Genomic DNA, 19,856 nt, shown 5'->3' on the forward strand with positions numbered 1-19,856 from the left:
ACTTCCAAAATGAGGAAGACAATATTAACATCATAGCATATTTTTAGCATCAGCTGAGATGGCTTAACTAAGCGCTTAGGCTAAGACCTCAGTAATGAAAGCTATCATCGATACTTATAATTTATATAAATATAATAACATATAATATGTACATATAATATATAATATACATATACATTATATAATAAAAATATAAGAAAATTGTGTCCTACAAACAAGACATGAAGGGCAAGGAAACAAAAAAGCGACCTAAGGAGATGTCCAGGGATTCTGTCTATCACTGGATGTTATGTTCTGTTTAGACAGAAAAGACAAAAAACACATTTGGCCTTTTGTCTGTATCTTACCCTCTGAAATCTAACCCTACAGCAATAACACTGAGATTCTTGACCTTTGTGAAAATATTAACAGCCAGTCCCTATGGAATGTTTACAATGTGCCAGACTCTATTCTGAATGGTTACATTTATTGATTCATTTAATTATCATAAAGCCCTATGAGGTACATGGTAGGCCTCACAAAGACATCCATGTCCTAATCCCTGTAACCTGTGAATATGTTTGGTTATATGGCAAAAGGGGAATTAAGAAATTAAGGCATAACAGTGCAGCCACTCTGACCTGGTTTGTGATTATACACAAGGCCTCCCCAGATGTTTTCAGAAATATCTAGGGCAGGATGCTGAGCCTTTGGGAATAAGTGGGTATCAGAATCAACAAAATATGAAATAGCATCTGTACGGTGACTCTATCCATAGCTTGCAAGCTCAGGAAAACACAGACACATTTTAATCAGTGAGCTGTTGCTTACAACCACTGAACCTCAGCAACATACAATAATAACCGCTTAACCTCTCCCTCACACGCCTAGAGTTGTACTCATCCAGGCTGGGCCCGGCTGGGTGTGGCCTCAGGCCATGGGTCGGGTCGATGTCTGCCCCAGTTACCTCTCATCGTTCTGGGACCAGCAGGTTACCCAGGACATGCCTTTTTCATGGTAATAGTAGATGTGCAACAAGGAGTAGGCTTGGAAATTGCATGTTGCGACTTCCACCTTCTTTGGTCATATCAAGTCATGTGGCCAAGCCCAACACCACTGGGAAAGGAAAGTATATTCTTCTCATGGAGGTAGCAGGAGAGGTAGGGGTTATCTGCTGACCAATAATCACGTCTGTCACAATCATTGCAAGTCAAAGGCCACTTGCAGAAACAGACACGCCTAAAATGAAGTCTGCAAACCTTCCTGCATTACAAAGACAAAGGCTCTTGCTCCGGTCTATACAAACTGGTGGTCTGTGCTGTCAGAGAATACGCAACATGGCATTTCTTGTCCTCAACCTCCAGTGTGGGTGGAAGTCCGCTGAACTTCTTGGACACCTGTACTCCAGTGACACAGTGCCCCCAAGGGGGATCCAAGCTCCCAGCTGACATGGAGCCCACTCATATGATAGAAAATTAGGATGGGAATGGTGCTTGTGTAACAGTCTGTGAGCTTGCTGTGCTGGATGTCCTCCAGCCACACTGCTGTCACGGGCAGCCTGTTCGAGTGTCCTCCCACCTGCCTAATGGCTGGCTCACTGCAGACTCATTAGTTGGGAAAAGATTTTTGAGGTGTGGTGAGCTCAAAGGAAAAGAAGGGAGCTATGTTTTCAATTAACTTCTGAATTAATTGAAGGCTGGACAAAATAGCAGAGAAAAGGTGAAGACCTAAGCTGTGTAGTTCTCACAATAAGTTAAGAACGTGACTTACAAATGTTTACAAAGGTAGACAGAGACCTTGATCTTTTCTTTGAAAAAAGAAAAAAAAAAGCAGATAACGATTTTTCAGGTTATTAAGTTGTTACTTGCCTAGGGTTGGAATGATGTCAAGTTTTAAGAAAAACCTAGAGCACAGTTGTGAACTGGTAGCTTCCAAGACATGTCCATACCACAGATGTGTTTTGTTTCACTTACACAAGGTTTAAAAAAATGTCTTAATTAATTGCCAACATTTTAAAATGGGAAATTGTACATAAAAATTTAGATTTCCTGCTTCTGATAAAAAAAGTGAAAAACATTTGCAGTTTTTCTGCAATGTCTGACAACAATTGGCTAGAGGTGAGGGGTCACAGCTCCCATTCACCCCAATCCCTACCCAGCCCTCTTCACTCCCTTGTAGTACCTGATGACCCCTGCAAGTGTTTGGATTTGCAATTTCTTGTCTAAATATGCTGGTCCAAGTCCTTCCCAGCTCTGTGAGCAATCATTCTGTGAAATAGAGCTTATTTCAAACAAGGATCTCAAGCAGGCATCTCCAAGCACCATTACGGAGCAGCACAACCCTTTTGCAAAGCAATTTAGCAGGGTACCCACGACTTTCCAAATGTCCACACTCCTTGGTCCTATAGTTTCTCCCTGGAAACACCATCATCTTAAAGAAACATTCCCTACAGTGCTTTAAATAAAAGTTCATCGTGACTCTATTTATAATGAAAAACAGTTGGAAGCCACTAGAAAGTTTATGCTGAAATCTTTAGGTAAACTATATACTGTGTATCCTCTGTGAGCTCTAATGCATAGATTCAGACAAATATTAATTGAGGGCCATTCAACTAAGCTACAGGACTGTGCTCTGCCAAAATGTTAATTCATACAAATCAAAAGATACCTGAGGAGCCCATTAAGATTAAAGGAGACCAGGGAGACATGCCTAGTAAATTCAATGTGTTATCCTTGATAGAATCCAGTTTGGAAAAATATTGCTATATAAGGCATTAGTTGAAGCAACTGACAAAATTTGAGTATGAACTTTTTTTTAGGTAATTCAATTGTATCAATATTATATGCCCTAAATTTGCTCATTGTATTCTGATAATAGAAGAGCATGTGTCCAGCAAATACTCCTGAAATATTTAGAAATAAAAGACCATAAAGTCTTTGACTCAATCTCAAATGATTCCAAAAAATAAAAGCAATATTAATCATATTGTATATGTAAAAGAGATAGAGATACTGCAAGTGTAGTAAAATATTAACAATTGGTGGATTTGGGTGACGAATAAAGCAGAATGGTACTATTCTTGTGGCTTAAAGTTTTCAGATTAAAAGTTAAGAAAAAGATGCTTATCTGGAAAATGCTTATGACATAGTGTTAAATAAAAATTTAAGCTACATAATCACGTATCCAATGTGATCTTAACTAAGTTAGAAAAAATCTCTCCACTGTTGAAAATAAGACTGGAAAGAAAACACTGAAACATTAACAATGCTGAAATTTGGCAGGTGGACTGAACTGAGAATGCTTTTACACGTCCATTTTTTTTCTATATTTCCTTCACATTTTTAATAACCATCTATCACTTTTATAATGGAAAAAAAAAAAACCTAAAAAAAAAAGAACTACCCAGCACCATAGGAAAAGACAAAGTCATTTTATTCCAGTTCCCCAACTTCAAGCCTAAAGCCAAAATCCAGAGCAATGACGGGGGAATGGATTCAAGCTCCCGGCTATTAAGGTGTGAAAGCTGGTGTTTCAGGGGCTGCCAAGTGACCTTTAATGAACACCTGTCTGAGACAGAAAAATCACAGTATTCCAGGCTAAGAACTTAATGTATAATTTAGCTTTAATACCACAGTGGGGCCTCTGGGTGTAACCCCAGATTGAAGATTTATGGCCAACCTGAGGAGTATTTCTGAATTTAGCTGATCCTTCATGAACTTGGACTTCAGGTTCACATGCTATAAAATAGCCTAACTCAACTTCAGATCATAGGCCAGATGGGTCAGGCCTAACTGATTCAGAAGCTTGCAAGCCTCTTTCATCAAAGGTGAGGTCAGCATCCTCTCAGTCCCCAGGAGGGGTCTTGGCCTAAGACACCCTAGCAACTCTTCCACATTTCCTTTCAGCTTCTTGTAACTGAGCTTACTGCTCTGTCTCTATTCTCTAGCTCCTGTGCTTAGAATCCACACCCTCCCCCTGACCTCTCCTAGAACAGGGTGCAGTTTCCACCGTTATGCAGAGGCAATCAAAAGTCATCAACCCGCCCAGCCAGTGTGGCTCAGTGGTTGAGCATTGACCTATGAACCAGGAGGTCACGGTTTGATTCCTGGTCAGGGGGCATTCGGGGTTGCGGGTTCGAGACAGTCAATCAATGATTCTAATCACTGATGTTTCTATCTCTCTCTCCCTCTCCCTTCCTCTCTCGGAAATCAATAAAAACATATATTTTCCAAAGTTATGCACACCCAGGCCCTACACCTTGAAATCCTGATTTAATTGTTCTGGGGTGTGCCCTTGGCATTTTTTTTTTAATTTTGCAAGAAAATTATAGTGAACAGCTATGTGGCCTGCAACCTATTGTTTATGTCTTTCTCTTTTTAAGACAGACATAGTTTTAAATACCAACATTATGTCTTATCTTTAACATTATGTAACAGTTTCCTAATTGTTTTTAAAAGCAGTAGCCAGAACTGTCTTTGGTAAGACTTGCTGTCACAGTTGGATGCACACTGGTATCACCTGGAGAGTTTAAAAATATTCTGAAGTCTGGATCCCCAAAGATTTTGATTTACTTGGAACAGGTGACAGCCTGGACATCTGGATTTTTATAAGCTCCACTGCTCTTGAGATTTTTAGAAGGTCTAAGTTCCTACTAGGAGACTGGGAAATTCTGGCCAATCAGAGGTTGTCGTGGAGAGCCAACAAGGGCAGATGGAATTAGATGAACCCCAGGCCTCTCTGGGCTGCTGACGTTGTCCCCATATTTGCTCAGCCACCACTTTCTTTTCTCGAAAGAGCATCCTTGAGCACCCTCTGGCCCACTGCATACCAGCGTCCACCTGGCGACCTGCTTAATGTGAAGAGCTGCTCCTTACAGAGACCTCACCTGTATACCCCTGCTCTCTGACGTCCAGCCACAAACTGGAAAACTCATTACATCAACGCTGAAAGGGTTGTCAGAAAACAAATGGTTGCTGCTGTCTGGGTGTATCGGCGGCAGTCGGCACAGGCCCGTGGGGAGCGTGGATTCCTGAGCACTGCTACAAGGCTGTCACAGTACTCGGCAACTGTCACGGCGGTAGGAAAACCTGCCACCTGATCGCCGAGCTGTGCCGTCCCCCTCCCAGGTACTCTCGTGGTCCGGCAGGAAGGTGCTTCTCGCAGCCTAAATCGCCAGTCTTTGGCATTAGTGTTCTCTTTTGCTTCATTAAGCAGCCGCACTACCAGGATCATACCATTCGGCCACAGGGAGAATTTAATGGGTGTCCAAATTGAAATGCCAAGTCCCACTGATTTCTGTAAGTCCAGTGTCTGTCATCTCATATTACTGCTTCTGGGGCTGATGGCACAGCCACAGCTCTCTTCGCCTTCATGTTTTCTTTAGTGCCTACATCTTCTCCTCTAGAAGGTTTGGGGTTTCTCAAAGAATGCTCCCAAAATATGCATTGTATCTCTAGGGGTACGTATTTTATTAATTATTTATGCATATATTTGGGATTTTATTCTGATGAATATTTTTACTGTCAATTTGTAAGAGCTCTTTGTATATCATACATCTTACCCTTTGACTGGCATCTTCACTGCAGTTGTTTTTTCCCCCCGATCTATCATTTTAATTGAACTTGTTTCTGGACCCTTCATTCTTGACCCAGTTTCCTCCCCAACGCATCAAGTATTGCCCAAAATGTGTAGGGACTATTGTAACTAAATAAATCAGAGTCAAATGAATGACTGGACAACTCACTCCTAGCAGCTTGCAACTATAATGGGTAAGGAAATCACAGAGAAACTAAGGCCATTCTGCCTGGAGAGGAGGCTATTGGGCAGGTGGTTAGCAGGTAGAAAGAAATAAAAATCTCTTTCAAATATCTGAATAACTGTCATGTGGAAGAAGGATCACCTTAATTTTGAATGGTCACAAGTGATAGAAGTACATCAAAGGAAAATTACAAGTAGACAGAATTGGGCTTGATATAAGGGAGAAATATCCGAAAGGTCATGGCGGCCCCAGAAGTAAGTGGTTGCTTACGATTTAGAGTGTTCCATGAAATTTCTGGAGATAGTCAACATAACTATAGAGAACTACTAAGAGAAGATATCATGTTCAAGTCTCTATCATTCAGAAAAACTGAAACCAGTCAAGGTATTTCAAAGAAAATGGGATTTAATAGTTAATTTGATGACCACAAAACTGTTGGGAGGACTGAGAAGTTTCAGGCAGGAAGCAGGCATTAGCATTTAGCTTCACTGTTACAATAAAGTAAGCTAGAGAAAAGACAAGAATATTAAGACAATCATATGGCGGAGAAAATACATGAACAGTACTTATTGGGGGGGGGGAATCCACGTAGTTCAAACCCATGTTGTTCAATGGTCAAGTGTATAGTTCACAGACTTCTAACCCTTGAAGTACAGAAGAGAGTTAGGAGAACAAACATCTGGTTCGGGGTTCATGCATGCGTTTTGGGTAATGCTACAGGACCTGCTTAAAATCTATAGAAGTGAGATTCCACAGCACTCTGCTCATGCCTTCCTTCCAAAATTGCTTTTAAAAGACTGTTGTGTAATAACAACCATCATGACACCCTTGAATCTACTTTATCTTAGCAGAATATGAGCAACATTCTAAATACAATGAAAACCCACCTACTCTATTGCTCTTATATATTCTGCAAAAACTGTACTTAAGTAGATGCCATTTCACTGAAGGTGACCATCTATGTGACTGCTAAAAACACAAGCCTGTTATTTAATTCAATTAACATTTATTGAGGAACAGCTTCTATGAGCTATTATTTTTAAAACCTAAGAGACCCAGCTCATGGCTGGTGGTGCCGGCACAATCATGCACTGCAATGCTTCTTCTACCCAGCCCCAGAATCACCACAGTGGCCTCCGGATAGCAGGGAAATGAGGAACAGTGAACTTCTTACTTGGGTCAATTACATCACGATAAGTGGGTAGGTCTCCCACCTCCACCCCATTTATACACCTCATTTCAGGGCCAATTCTACAAGATCACATAATGAAGGCTAAGAAATAGATTTGATAGAAAAAAGGGAAAACTCACAAAGGCAGGTCTGCAATACAGAAATTCATCTTTCATTATCCCATTGAAAGGCATGTCAGGGCCAGTGAGGCAGTCAGGAAGGGGCACCTCTTGGACCTCACCTCAAGCAAGATCTGCCACATAGAGTGAAGTTAGCTGACAGCCTCCTGTTATAGGACCTCTGGGATCTGCAGGAGGGCCATGCTCTCTTCGAGCAGCTCTCAGCCAATGACTGCACGTCATACAGTTACTAGGGCCTGGCCATTTCCCCCAGTGTGGAACTCCTCTAGGGGCAAACTCTGTGCTGGCCCTCTGCATTGGCCGGGCCAAAACTATCTCAGAGCTGCACTGGGGACATGGGAGCAGTTCTCTTTGTCCACATATGTGAGAGATTCCCTGAGGTTTCTGCCTATGAATGAAAGTGTTGAATTGAAAGGAATTTATTCACATGACTTCCAAAGAAGTGACATTACACATTGCCTCATTAATTCAAGCATCGCAATTTTAAACCTGCAGTATATCACAGAGTTAATTTGGACCAAATTATAAAGGAATTTATCGTTTCTAAAGCAAGATGTCTCTTTAAAATCCAACCTGCCACCACCATTCAGAAGTTATAAATACGACAAACTAAAGATCATTCATCAAGCACGTAAATCAAAGACAATTGAACTGGTGTTGAGTTTGGAAGATGTCAAGAGACTGCTGTTGAAAGAAGATAGCATTCTTAGAGCAGCTGGGATCCCCAATAATGATGAAATTGCATTCTTCTATGAAGAAGATTATAAGAACTACAAAGCTAATCCCATTTCATCCTGATGTAAACCTCCTGGGGTTTTCCTCTTTGTATACCTATATTAAGTTCTTTATTCCACTAGTGAGTACAATGCACCTGTCTGAGCTTCTTTCTCCCAAAGCTGCCCGCCTTCCTCCTGTCTTGACACAGGTGTCAGGTCCACACTGTGGTCTGAAGTCTTTCCCTCCTGATTCCTGTCCTCTTATCTTTCACAGACATTATCCCCAGTAAATTTCTTGCAATTGTAACTGGATCTTCATGTATACTTTCTGGATGGCCTAAACGAATACAGCTGTGGCATCTGCTAAACACAATGTGTGCTCTGTTGCAGAGGAAGTAGCCCTTCCCTATTTGGGGCTGTCCATTTTCACATTGCTAGAGTCAGGGGGAGGAAGGTAAAGAGTGCTTATTGCCAAGCAGTCTGGATTTGGGGTGCCAAATATAAGAGTGGTCTTAGAAAGCTGGCTGCTCTGATTCTAAGGGAAATTGGTCTCTTGAGATGATGGAAGGCCCTGGTCCTATAGAAAGCCGATCTTATATGTTGCTTCTTCCACTAAGTGAAAGGAGTTCTGGTCCCAGGTGGCTCATTGCCCAGGTAACCCAGGGTAACTCCCAGGGTGACTGGAGATAGTTTGGCTCATTACACAGTGCACAAATGACATCGCTCATTTTCTTCACACATCATGGTGGTCCTTTGGAACAAGAGTTAATTAGGCAATCCTGGATTCTGTAGCTCTCGATTCCTAATTTAGGACAGGGTTATACATGCATTTCCTGCTTTTAAAAATTTTCAATTAAAAAGAAATACTCCCAGCTGGAAAGATCCACACTGCCACATGTGCACCACTCTAGTGCTTCAATTTGGAAAACAAGATTTGCTTGTGAATCACAACAGAACTGTTATGATTGCAAGGATGTATTTTCCTTCGTTTCCCCTCCAACATGCACCTCAGCCCCTTTCCACCCTTCACTCCATATAACCATCATTCTTCTCTGCCCCTCACTCTGTTTGTACCTCCTGATGCCAAAAAGAAAGAATTAGCATGATTCCTTGTTTTGGGCAGTTGATTTAGACCAACGATCAGAGTGTAGTTCACATATCCTCATATTCATGCCTCTTTGAGTTAAGGAAAGAGGGTAGAAAAACTGAGATTCAAACAAGTTAAATTGCACCAACCAAAGTTATAGCAGTTTTTCTAGCAAGAGAATCTGGGACTTGGGTATCTAATTTGGGAGCCTCTGCCCCTCCCCCAGAGTCTAAGCACACAGCTGCAATCCTGAGACAGAGAAACATGGTGGCATGTGGGATAGTGGAATTACAGGGATAGTCTATGACACACAAAAGACAGCCATATATTTGTTGGATCCAACACTTCCACTGACAAATGGGGAAACTGAGGTGCTGTAACTTACTGACTCAGAGGTGTACAACTAGTTGTGGTTTATCAGAAATAGGACCCAGCCCTCCAGATTCCCAATCCAGTGCTCTCCCGTCCATACTTCATTGCTTCTCAATCATTTAACATTTTTCTGCCTCGCTTTCTCCAAATGCCTCTGTGTAATTCTCAGCAAGGACAAAAGCAGCCCTTATTTCTACTTTACTCACAGCAACGATGTGACACAGTCAGCAAGCATCATATATGAATTGTCAAGAGCACTATAGTCTTCTACCTGTGGGTCTAATTTTTATATATTGACCATCTAACTTGCCCTCTTCTGTCTAACAGCTCCATGTAACTCAAATTTATTGCTTGCTCCAGAAAGGGAAGAAGCATGATTTACAAAGTTGATGAGGGGCATTGAAATCTTAGGTTTCAATAAGCAAGAATTAGTGGTGGCCCACAATTACTCCTCTCACTGAATCAGTTCCTCTACAGTTATTATATGTGGTTGTTTGCATTGTTAACCCCTTTAGACTACCCCTTCCAGACTCCGCACCCTTTTCCATGTGTGGCAGCTTTGTTTGTTCATTTTAGTTAAACTGAAACCACATTTCCCCAAATGTTCTTCTCTGTCTGGTCCCAGATCAAGTTTGCTACAAGAAAAAATTATGCAAGTTGGGGAAAGAAAAGTAAAAGCAGCAGCCATGATTTTATGTTGTGAAGCTAGATGTAGGACCTGGCACTATTCCAGCTCCTGCAGTTCTCCCTGACCTGCTGGCTCCCCTGGTTGGCACGGAGCTGCAGCTGGCCCACAGCTCCTCCAGCTCCTGTTGGAAATCCTCCTTCACCTCTTACAGCTTCTGAGCTACACACACCAGAAGGACACCAGCTCCTCCTGCACATCACTCATGTCTTCATATTTGGAGACAAGTAGAGACTGATGTGGCTTCCAATTGGTCCTTGCTCTCACTCACATTATATCTAACTTTCTTTCCCAGCTGCTGGCCCTGATAACCTCAGGCCTAATATCAGATATAAGACAACAGCCTGACATTGACTTCTTACCCAGCTCCCACAATTGCATAAAACTTAGTCCCTATAATGAATCCCTTATTTTATATCATCATAGTAGTTCTGCTTCTCTAATCAAAATCTAAATGATAAACCATTGGATTTGTAATTACCCATATCTCTACTGACTGAATAAATTTCCTCACCTCGTGACTTTGGATCTAGCTGGGTGGCTTGCCTACATAAGTAGGGCTTTCCCTCTTGCCGCTCTGCTAACACCATGGGAAGAGCTCTGACTAGCTCCTGGTCCTGGGAGGAAGATGAGATTTATTGGAGTGCAGCCACTCCAGCCACTGCAATCTGAAGCAAAACCGCCCATATAACCCCAGTCCCTCAGTGCAAAGTAGAACTGTCAATCTCAGCCCAGCCTAGACCAGCTGAACACCCACTCACCCACAAATGCATGAATAATAATAAATACATGTCTTATTAAAGCCGCTGAGTTGGGAGGTGCTTTGTTACGCAGCAATAACAAACCAATATGCTCTTACAAATTGTTTATGTCAGAAAATGGACTCAAGGTATCTCTGACTTTTGCCTAAGCATACTTTTATGTGTTTTCAGCAATAGTCCATTAAAACATTACTCTCCTTCCATTTTGTTTTATCATGTAGTTGTGAAGCACACAAACATTGGAGATAGTTGGGTATGAATTTTTGGCTCACATACTTATCATTCATATGAGAAATTAACTTACTTAACCCATATAAACCTCAGTTTCCTCATCTATACAATAGGGATAAGATATCACCTAACTGGTTGTAGGAAGGGCAAGGTGAAGTAAAGTTCTTAACATAGCAACTACACAGTATGTGCTCAATAATTAGCTACCAGTGTGTGTGTGTGTGTGTGTTCCCTAAGTATACTGCCCTAAGTGTTCTTGTTTACTTAATATTTTAGTTTTACTTAATATTGTCACTCATGTACCATCTACTGAGATCTGAATATCCATATAACACTACTGTGTTACAAGCATCTATAATGGACTCAGGGAATACGTAGAAGAGTAAGACCCAGCCTGTGCCCTTAAAGATTTCTATCACCTTTGCTGTATTTCAGCTACTCCCTAAATAACTAACTTGCTTCTGAAAGGCAATATTTCTACCCTATGATGGCAACCAAGGCTATAGTAGTCAACAAGGGACACATTTTACAATTCTACAGACCATCTCAGGAGGTGACCAGAAAGATAAAATGTTTAGTAATTTGGGGGAACTGTATGTTCTGTTGAGCTAAATTATCACCATTATCATCACTATCATCTTTATTTCATTTCGAGCCTTTCAACTATTATGTAGAATAATTATACTATTTCTATTCACGTTCACATTTGAGGCTTCTAATTTACCCCAACTGTACGTTTTCTTTTGAGCGTATGATCCAAAAAACAAAACAAAACGAAAACAACCCTGAATTCTCAAGTTATATTTTTATATATATTTGGACCATATTTTTTCTGAAAGGAACCTCACTAGTCTTATACATTATAAAATGAGATTAACTCTTTGATGTGGATAAATTTATGGTGCTGACTTCACTTTAGGCTAATAATCGCAACATTTATAACATGCTCACTAGCACATGATATAAATTCAAACATTTATTATGACAACAATGACATAAGCAAGATTTTTAAAATATTGCCATTTTGTGGATGAGGAAATGGAGGCAGAGAGATTAAGTAACCTTCCCAAGGTCGCACAGTTAGTCCATGGCACAGGCAGGATCCAATCTGACCCCAGGCCCCAGGCTCTTCACCCCCAAACCCTACCACCCCTTTCATCTGCTCTGTGAAGCAAGGAGTCTTTGTATACAGAGCATATTGATGCTTAATACAAATCCCCCCAAACTAAACATTCCTCAAAATAATTGCTTTATTCTTCTGAACCCTTAGCCTGATGATGTTCTGTTGTCTTTAAGCATAATTTCCATTTAATAAATGTCCTCTTTTTGTTACAGGAGTTTCATTAATTGGAGCGTCTCTTGGGCCTGACAGAAATAATTACTGCATTCAGGAAACTGGAGGGAATGAGTTATAACTTTGAAGGCAAATACGGCAGAGGGGAAACAGGAAAGGCAGGGAGAGGTAAGTGCAAACGGAGGGGGGAGGGAAATGAGGAGCGGAAGAGTCGTGGCCCACACAGGGTTCTCAGGCCCTGCCCTCCCTCCTATTGCCAGACAGTTACCAGAAGGCTGGGGAGGGACCGCTAAGCTGATGACATGGAGGTCCCACCGGGAACTGCGGGTTTCCCCAGAGCCCGGGGAAGGAGACGTGAGTGAGGGGCAGCCACCGCCGGAGCTGGAAGTGAGAGGAAGGAATGGGTGCTGCATGTTTTAACTTGAGGCTTCCAGAAGCTTCCCTTTGCTCTGCTTATTCCTGGGGGACCATGTAGAAAGCGCAAATGACAAGCATCCTTCAAACGAGCCCAGGCAGGAAGCCTAGTGGCAGGAGTTCAAAGGCCCCGAGTCGTCGTTCTCAGGCCCCTGAGGACAGGCGTTTTCCTCTGAAGCAGGGCATCCCTCCCAATTCACTGGGTGACTTTCTCTGACACTATTTCCTGACGCAGGCCTCTCTCGCTGGAGAAGATGGTTTCCCTCGTTCAGGCCACAAGGCTCAGCCTAATTTTTGCCCCTATCCTTTGAAACAATTATTAGTTCTGTCCTGGCTTCTTGCCTAACTACCCCCCCCCCCCCCCAGCACTAGAAATACCTTAATCCTACTGATGTAATGACTTGGCTCATCAACTACAACTCAAAATTTAAAGATGTCAACTTCAATGGCTTCCAAGCTGGCCTCCTCATATTTCCTTCTCTCCCCTCCCATCCTTTATTGGTTCAGCAATCCTAAATAACATGATGTCACCCACCATCCTTGCTAAAAACCCTTTTAGACACAGGGCCAAATAATCCACACAGCCTCTGAGGGTGTGCAAGGAAAGATCCTTGCCTACCTCTCTACTCTCATTGTTGACTAGTCACCCCCTTGACCTCTGTTTCCCTGCCACACCCACCTCTCTGTTTCCCCAAGCACCATGCTGCCTCTACCCAAGGGCCTTTGCACATGCCTGTTGCTAGCCTAGAACTTTATCCCTTCACAAGTTAATTCTTACTCATCTTTTAGGTCTCTGAGCTGGAGAGTCTCCATTTCCCCTCCAGATGCACTCTGCACCTCCACCTTCCCACTCCCTGCCCAAGGGGACTCGCCTATATGGACCACATTAATGGTCTCTTTTGCCCTCTGGCCTCTCGAAGAATACTGAAGGGAGAGAAGAAAGAGAAGTAGGGACATTTATTTTCCTCGATCACTGTTTGCAAAAGTCAATTCTTTGTATCTGTCAAGGATGTGGTATTGGTCCTCTATTGCTGTGTAACCACCAAAAGTCTTAGTGGCATACAGCAATAAATATCCATTTCTCAAGTATCTTTAGGTCATTTGTTGTGGAGATGGGAACACTGCTGATCTAGGCTTCTGTGATAATTATCTGAATATCCTGGAATTGATGATATGGCATTTGAAAGCATGAGACAAACTAATTGCTAAAGTAGTTTACATCTATCCCATCCCTGTGATTTTGTAGGTAGCACAGACGTCATATTATGAACCCTCTAATCACAAACCCCAACATCTGTGTTTTGCTTCCTGCCCAATAGAGGAGGGCCTCACCTAACAAATTCCCACTGCTACAGTAATAAAGATGCTCACCCGTGCTTTTCCCTCACTCCTATGCCTCCTGACTGACTCTGGTGCTTCCCCATACGGCCTTGTGTGGCATGCCATATCCCTTCCTCTTGGGAAGTATATGTAATAAACTCTCTTAATGGCATTGACCTCTCCCTGTTGTCACTCAGTCATACCTATAAATTAAATCCCAGGTACATTTTAAAACAGCTATGCTCAGCTGGGCAGCAAGAGAGCAAGCCCAATTACTTAAGTAATTCCGATGATTTAATTATGTCTCTCCTCCTAACCTGTTAGTGACATTTTTATTTTGCTCATCTTTAGGTTCTCCTCACCTAATAAAATGCCTGGCATATTGGAAATTCTTGATGAATATTACTGAGTAAATGGATAAAGTGGGAAGCCTGCATTTGATGAAACCTAGTGCCCTCATGTAAACAGGGGCAATAGAGCTATTAGAGGGGCTGTTCTATTCTTCAGATGGAAGAATTTTGAAAATACATTGATTTCCTCTGAAGGCAGAGGTGACTGTGAATGGTCACTATACAAAAGTGACAATTCCTTCACTAAATGTAGCCAAGTCCATGTATGCAAAACAGCCCTAACACCATCAAAGTCTGACCCAAGCAGCATTTACCAAGGCTTCAAAGATACCTAGGATGCCTTGGGATGCTCAAGAGATTCTCATTGATTAACTGGGAAGTGGAATGGAATAAAACGGAGACTCCCCATTTGCTGGCATCCCTTGGCTTGTGGCCACATCTTTCCAGTTTCTACTATAACAGCCACATTGCCTTTTCCTCTTCTGTGGTGAAATCTCCCTCCACCTCCCTCTTACAAGGACATTTTGATTACATGTAAGGCCCACCTGATAATCCATAATAATCTTCCATTTCAAGATCCTTCACTTAATCATATCAGCAAAGCCCCTTTTGCCATATAGAGTGAGATTCGCAGGTTCTGGACATGAGAATGTTGGCATTTTGGGTGGAGTAAAGGAAGGCACTGTTAAGCCTACCACAGGCGCACTTTACTGCAAAGCTGGAGTAATAAACCCACTCTTTAAAAGTATGAGACTCATTCGTAACAGTACTCTTCCTACTCCCAAACTTCACCTTTCAGTTATGTGAGGATGTGAAAGAGGAAGCAGGAGACCCGGGAGAGGAAAAATTAGAGACAATAAATAAACAAACAAACAAATAAATAAATAAGGCAGCCCTGAACTATTAGTGACCATGGCTGGTATTTTGATATTTTGCTCAAATGGAATCACAACCAGAGTTTGACAGTCACTCCACTAGAGAGGCCAGGGCGGCGGAGGAGGCGGTGGGAAGAGATTGGGATCAGTGTAACAGTTCAGTGCTGAAAATTAAGCCATCCTGCATCTCTTCTCTTGCCCAGTCCTTCCCTTCAAAATCCAAAACCTGGATTCTAATTGCCAGCAGAGCCTCCCTACTTGGGTGTCTTACAGAAACCTAGACAAATAGAAAACTAAATCTTGTGGTTTTCCTTTATCCATGACCTGCATTCTGATTGTCCATATTTGTCACCCTGTCATTACATTGCCCGTTACAAAAGCTAGAAACCACTGGATCATTTTTTTTCTTACCTGTTCAAAGTCCCTTTCACATTGCCAATACGCAATAGCCTGTTGCTACTAGGGTCGTCTTACCTGGCCAACATTTGTTGTTGATGAGTAGCAAAAAGACAATTCAGCCATACTCATGGCAAACTCTTATCTTCTTGTCACATCAAAAGGAGAGGTGCTGTGGCTGCCCTTTCTCTGCAATCTCTAATTCTCTTCTCCGCCTCCTCAAAAAGGCACAGGACAGCAAAATCAGCAAATGTGCTCCCGACAGACATCCAAGTGCACATTGCTGTAATGGAGCACCCCGTGGGCGAGAGAACACACACAGCACTCCCTATTGGGCCAGTGACTCACAGTGATTCCAGTAATTCTCTCTCCCTCTCCCTGTCCCACTTTCCTGCTTCTATAGAATTAGTGAGAAAACATGGGTGGAAAGGATGGCTGGGCATATGGTTCAGGGCAGAAATACAATTTAAGTAGGTTGTCACTTAAAATGTTACCTTTAAAATTTGCATACACTAAAACTCACTGTTTTGGACAATATATACTTCTGTGAGTTTTGACAAATACTGAGAGTTGCATAACCATCGCCACAATCAAGGTACAGAAGAGCTTCATCACCTGCACCTACTCTTCCATGATTCTCCCCTTTATCCTCAAACCCTCCCCTCACTGAAACCCCGGCAACTACTAATATGCTCTCTAAGTCTGTAGTTTGACCTCTTCTAGAATATCATATAAATGAGATTGTTTGTGGCCTTCTGTCAGGCTTCTTACATTAAGCATAATACAGCAGGTGCTTAAATAACATTGTTTTGTTCAAAGTCCTTTTGCTGTAACATTGATGAGATGCCACAGAAACTTAACTTTTGTTTATATCAATTAGCTTACAGTAAAACTGGTTCCATGGTAAGTAGTTTCGCCGAAGCCGACTGAGGCCTTACTGTACATTTAAGATTCAGCCACCTTGTTGCTTATGCCAACAGTGTGTTCCTTTTTATTGCTGGGCAGTACTCCATTGCATCATTATATCACAGTCTTCACCAGCTGAAGGACATCTGGTTTGCTTTCAATTTTTGGCAATTATGAATAAAACTTCTATAATCATTCACATATAGATTTTTGGGGGGATAAGTAGATCATATAGCAAGTATAACTTAACTCTACTAGAAACTGTCAAACTGTTTTATAGAGGGGCTATAGCATTTATTCCTATGAGCAATGTATAAAAATTCCATTTGTTCAGCATTCTTACGAGCACTTGATATTTGATATTGTCAATGTTTTTCTTTAATTTTAGAAATTCAGATAAGTGCATAGTGGTATCTCATTGAGATTTTAATGATTACTTCTCTAATGACAAGTGACAGTAAATGTATTTTCATGTGTGCGATGGTCTGAAAGTTTGCCCACCCAAAATTCAAATGTTGAAATACTAATCCCCGGAGATGATGGCATTAGGAAGTGAGGCCTTTGAGAAGAGCTCAGTGGGATCAGTGCTTTTATAAAAGAGGTTCCCTCTCCACCAGGTAAGGACACAGGAAGAAGGTGCTGACTATGAACCACGGAGCGGGCCTTTGGGGAAATGTGACCATGCTGGTGTCTTAATCTTGGACTTTCCAGCCTCCAGAACTGTGAGAAATAAATTTCTGTTGTTTACAAGCTACCCAGTCTGTGGCATTTTGTTATAGAAGCTTGAACAGACTTGGCCAAACATACATCTTCTTTGGTGAAATACTTAATTGAATTGCATGCCCATTTTAAAACTGGGTTGTCTTCCAGGCTGTGGCTTTTCATTCTCTTAATAGTGTTTTATACAGGGCAACGTATTTTAATTTTTTATGAAGTCCAGCTTGTCTTATTTTTTTTTCTTTTACAGATTGTGATTTGGTGTTGTAGCTAAGACCTTTTGGCCCAACTTAAAATGATAAAGATTTTCTCCTATATTATTTTTTTCTAAAAATTTCATAGTTTTACATTTTATATTTAGGTCTCATATCTTCTGCTATTTGGCAGGCAGGGGGGTCTATTCCATTCATGTACTTCTTGAGGATGAACCTAGGACTAATGTCAGGAACTTTCCTGGCAGGAATTTCCCATACTCATTGTCTCCAAGGGACCCTTTTTGGGGCCTGAGAAACATGATTAATCTCCCTACATCCTATAATATATAAATAACTGGATACTAAAAGAATAAATATTTCTAGTGGCTTCTATGGGTAATATGTGATACTACCCTAAACACTGATGGCTTTTGCTTAATGGCAGAGCACTTGCTAAAAAAGTTGAAAAGTAATGGTCTTTGTAACATTAAGTCCAATAGCACTGAAAAGCAAATGGATTTTCTCCAGAGTTTCTAGGTACCAGAAAACTTCCTAGAAATAAATATTTGTACCAGTGACCTAGCACAGACATCTATTCAGTGTAAAGAGAAAGGGAGAAAATTAAAGGTCATGGTGCTAAGTACTTTTTTTTTATAAAGGAAAAAACAGTAGTTAGTTAAGAAGACAAAACAATCCAGAAAAATGTATGTGTCCAGTTATGCTCTTTGGAGCATTTTTATATTAGGGGGAAAATAGAAACAACCTAAAAGTTTAATTATAGGGAATACTTCAGTTAATTATGGTATATCCACTCAAAAGGTTAATATGCAGCCAATAAGAAATTATGTTTAGAAGATGTTTTATTGGCATAGCAAAGTCTATATTTTTTCATATAAAGTGAAAATGATATATTTGTGTGTATATGTAATGTGTGTGTGTATTTATATGTATATATATGTATATATATACACACATATATATGTATTACATTTCCCATGTATACATGTGTGTGTGCTTGTCACAAGCTTGCTTTACAAAACTAACTCTGCAGAATAATTGGCAGGTTAGAGATATTTTAAGGGCTTTAATGAATCAGCTATGTAGCTGAAATTGTCCATTCTGTTGTGATATCATAAAACACAAAAGTTAAGTGTAGGTAGCCAAAGAAAGATTATGAAATGAGTCACTTAAGCTCTTAGAGAATAACTAAGCTTGACTATAATGGAATAAATAACAACCTAGAATCAATGAAATCACCTAGAGTGAGCAATGTCTACGAATTCACATCAGCCAATGGCTCTGAGAGCTCAGGAAAACAGATGGTATGGCTGGGTAATTCCACTTTATATCAGGGAAAGTAATTTAACCATGTGCCCAATTAGCACTGAGCATGTTGCCTGAACCCAACCCAGAAACTCATTGTGAAATTTGGGACTGGAGAGATATCACATTCCCTGTCTTCACTGCAAAGTGAAAAATGAGAGAAAATGTGGGGAGAGAAATACAATTAAAAAGTGGTACCAAAATTCGGTTGGTAAATGTCCACCAAGAGATGAATGGATAAACGAGCGGAATATATTCATAGAACTGATGACTACTTAGCAATAAAAAGAGCAAACTGTTGATACACACAACAGCATGGGTGAACCTCAGACACACTGTGATGCGCAGAAGAAGCCAGACACAAAAGAGGACATAGAGCACGATCCCGAAATTAATCTGTGATGACAGGAAGCAGCCCATTGGTTTCCTGAGACGGGCTTGGAGGGGCAGCATGGGGCTGGCTGCAAAAATTCACAAGAAACTCTCTGGTAGTATAGAAATGTTCTGTTTTTATTGTGGCGGTGGTTACATCAGCTGTAGAGGAGGCACATTTTCACCTCTGCCTTAGTAGGGTGTATACATATTTATATCTGTACATTTATCTAGACCTATACTTATACCTAGATGCAGATGCATAGAAGGTCATTTAATCTTCAGGACAACCCTAAGAGATAGATACTAATGTTATTATTATTGAATATGGTATAACTAAGGTGCAAAGGGGTTAAATAATATTACAAGGGCACAAAGCTACAGGAGATAGAAGATATTTAATGATCAATCTCTCCTTAAAAAGTCATTCTATCTAACAGTGCCAGCCAAAAAATAAAAAGATAAGAGAATTCCGCTATCCTTGCTTCTAGCATCCCTATTTATACAACTATGATTTTAAAAGACTGCCTCTTTCCTTCAAACTCTGCCAACTTGTAATAGCCCACTTTGACTTCAGAAATTACGGTATGTGGGAAAGGGCTAGTTATTTGCAAACTCTGATTTGCAAGATCAATGTGAATATTACTACCCATCATTTCGAAAATCATAGATTAGCACATTGGAGGAGTACTCCTGACAGCTTGTGCAGTGAGAAAAGCAATGCATTGTGTCTGACACGGTGCAGAGGGCTGAAGGAAACGGTGCTCAGAGCAAAGGACTGTCAGCTGGAATTGA

General features: G+C 41.1%; 1 protein-coding gene across 1 annotated transcript in view; it reads right to left on the bottom strand.

The window, feature by feature from the left end:
• GADL1 (glutamate decarboxylase like 1) overlaps positions 1 to 15,826 on the bottom strand; it is a 200,901-nt gene extending 185,075 nt beyond the window's left edge. The window contains exon 1 of the mRNA XM_081159588.1: positions 15,628 to 15,826. The gene's annotated coding sequence lies outside the window, so the exon portion shown is untranslated. The remainder of the gene's footprint in view (positions 1 to 15,627) is intronic.
• Between the last annotated feature and the right edge of the window lie 4,030 nt (positions 15,827 to 19,856).

This window comes from Miniopterus schreibersii, assembly GCF_964146895.1.
Source record: "Miniopterus schreibersii genome assembly, chromosome: 15".
Lineage (NCBI taxonomy): Eukaryota > Metazoa > Chordata > Mammalia > Chiroptera > Miniopteridae > Miniopterus > Miniopterus schreibersii.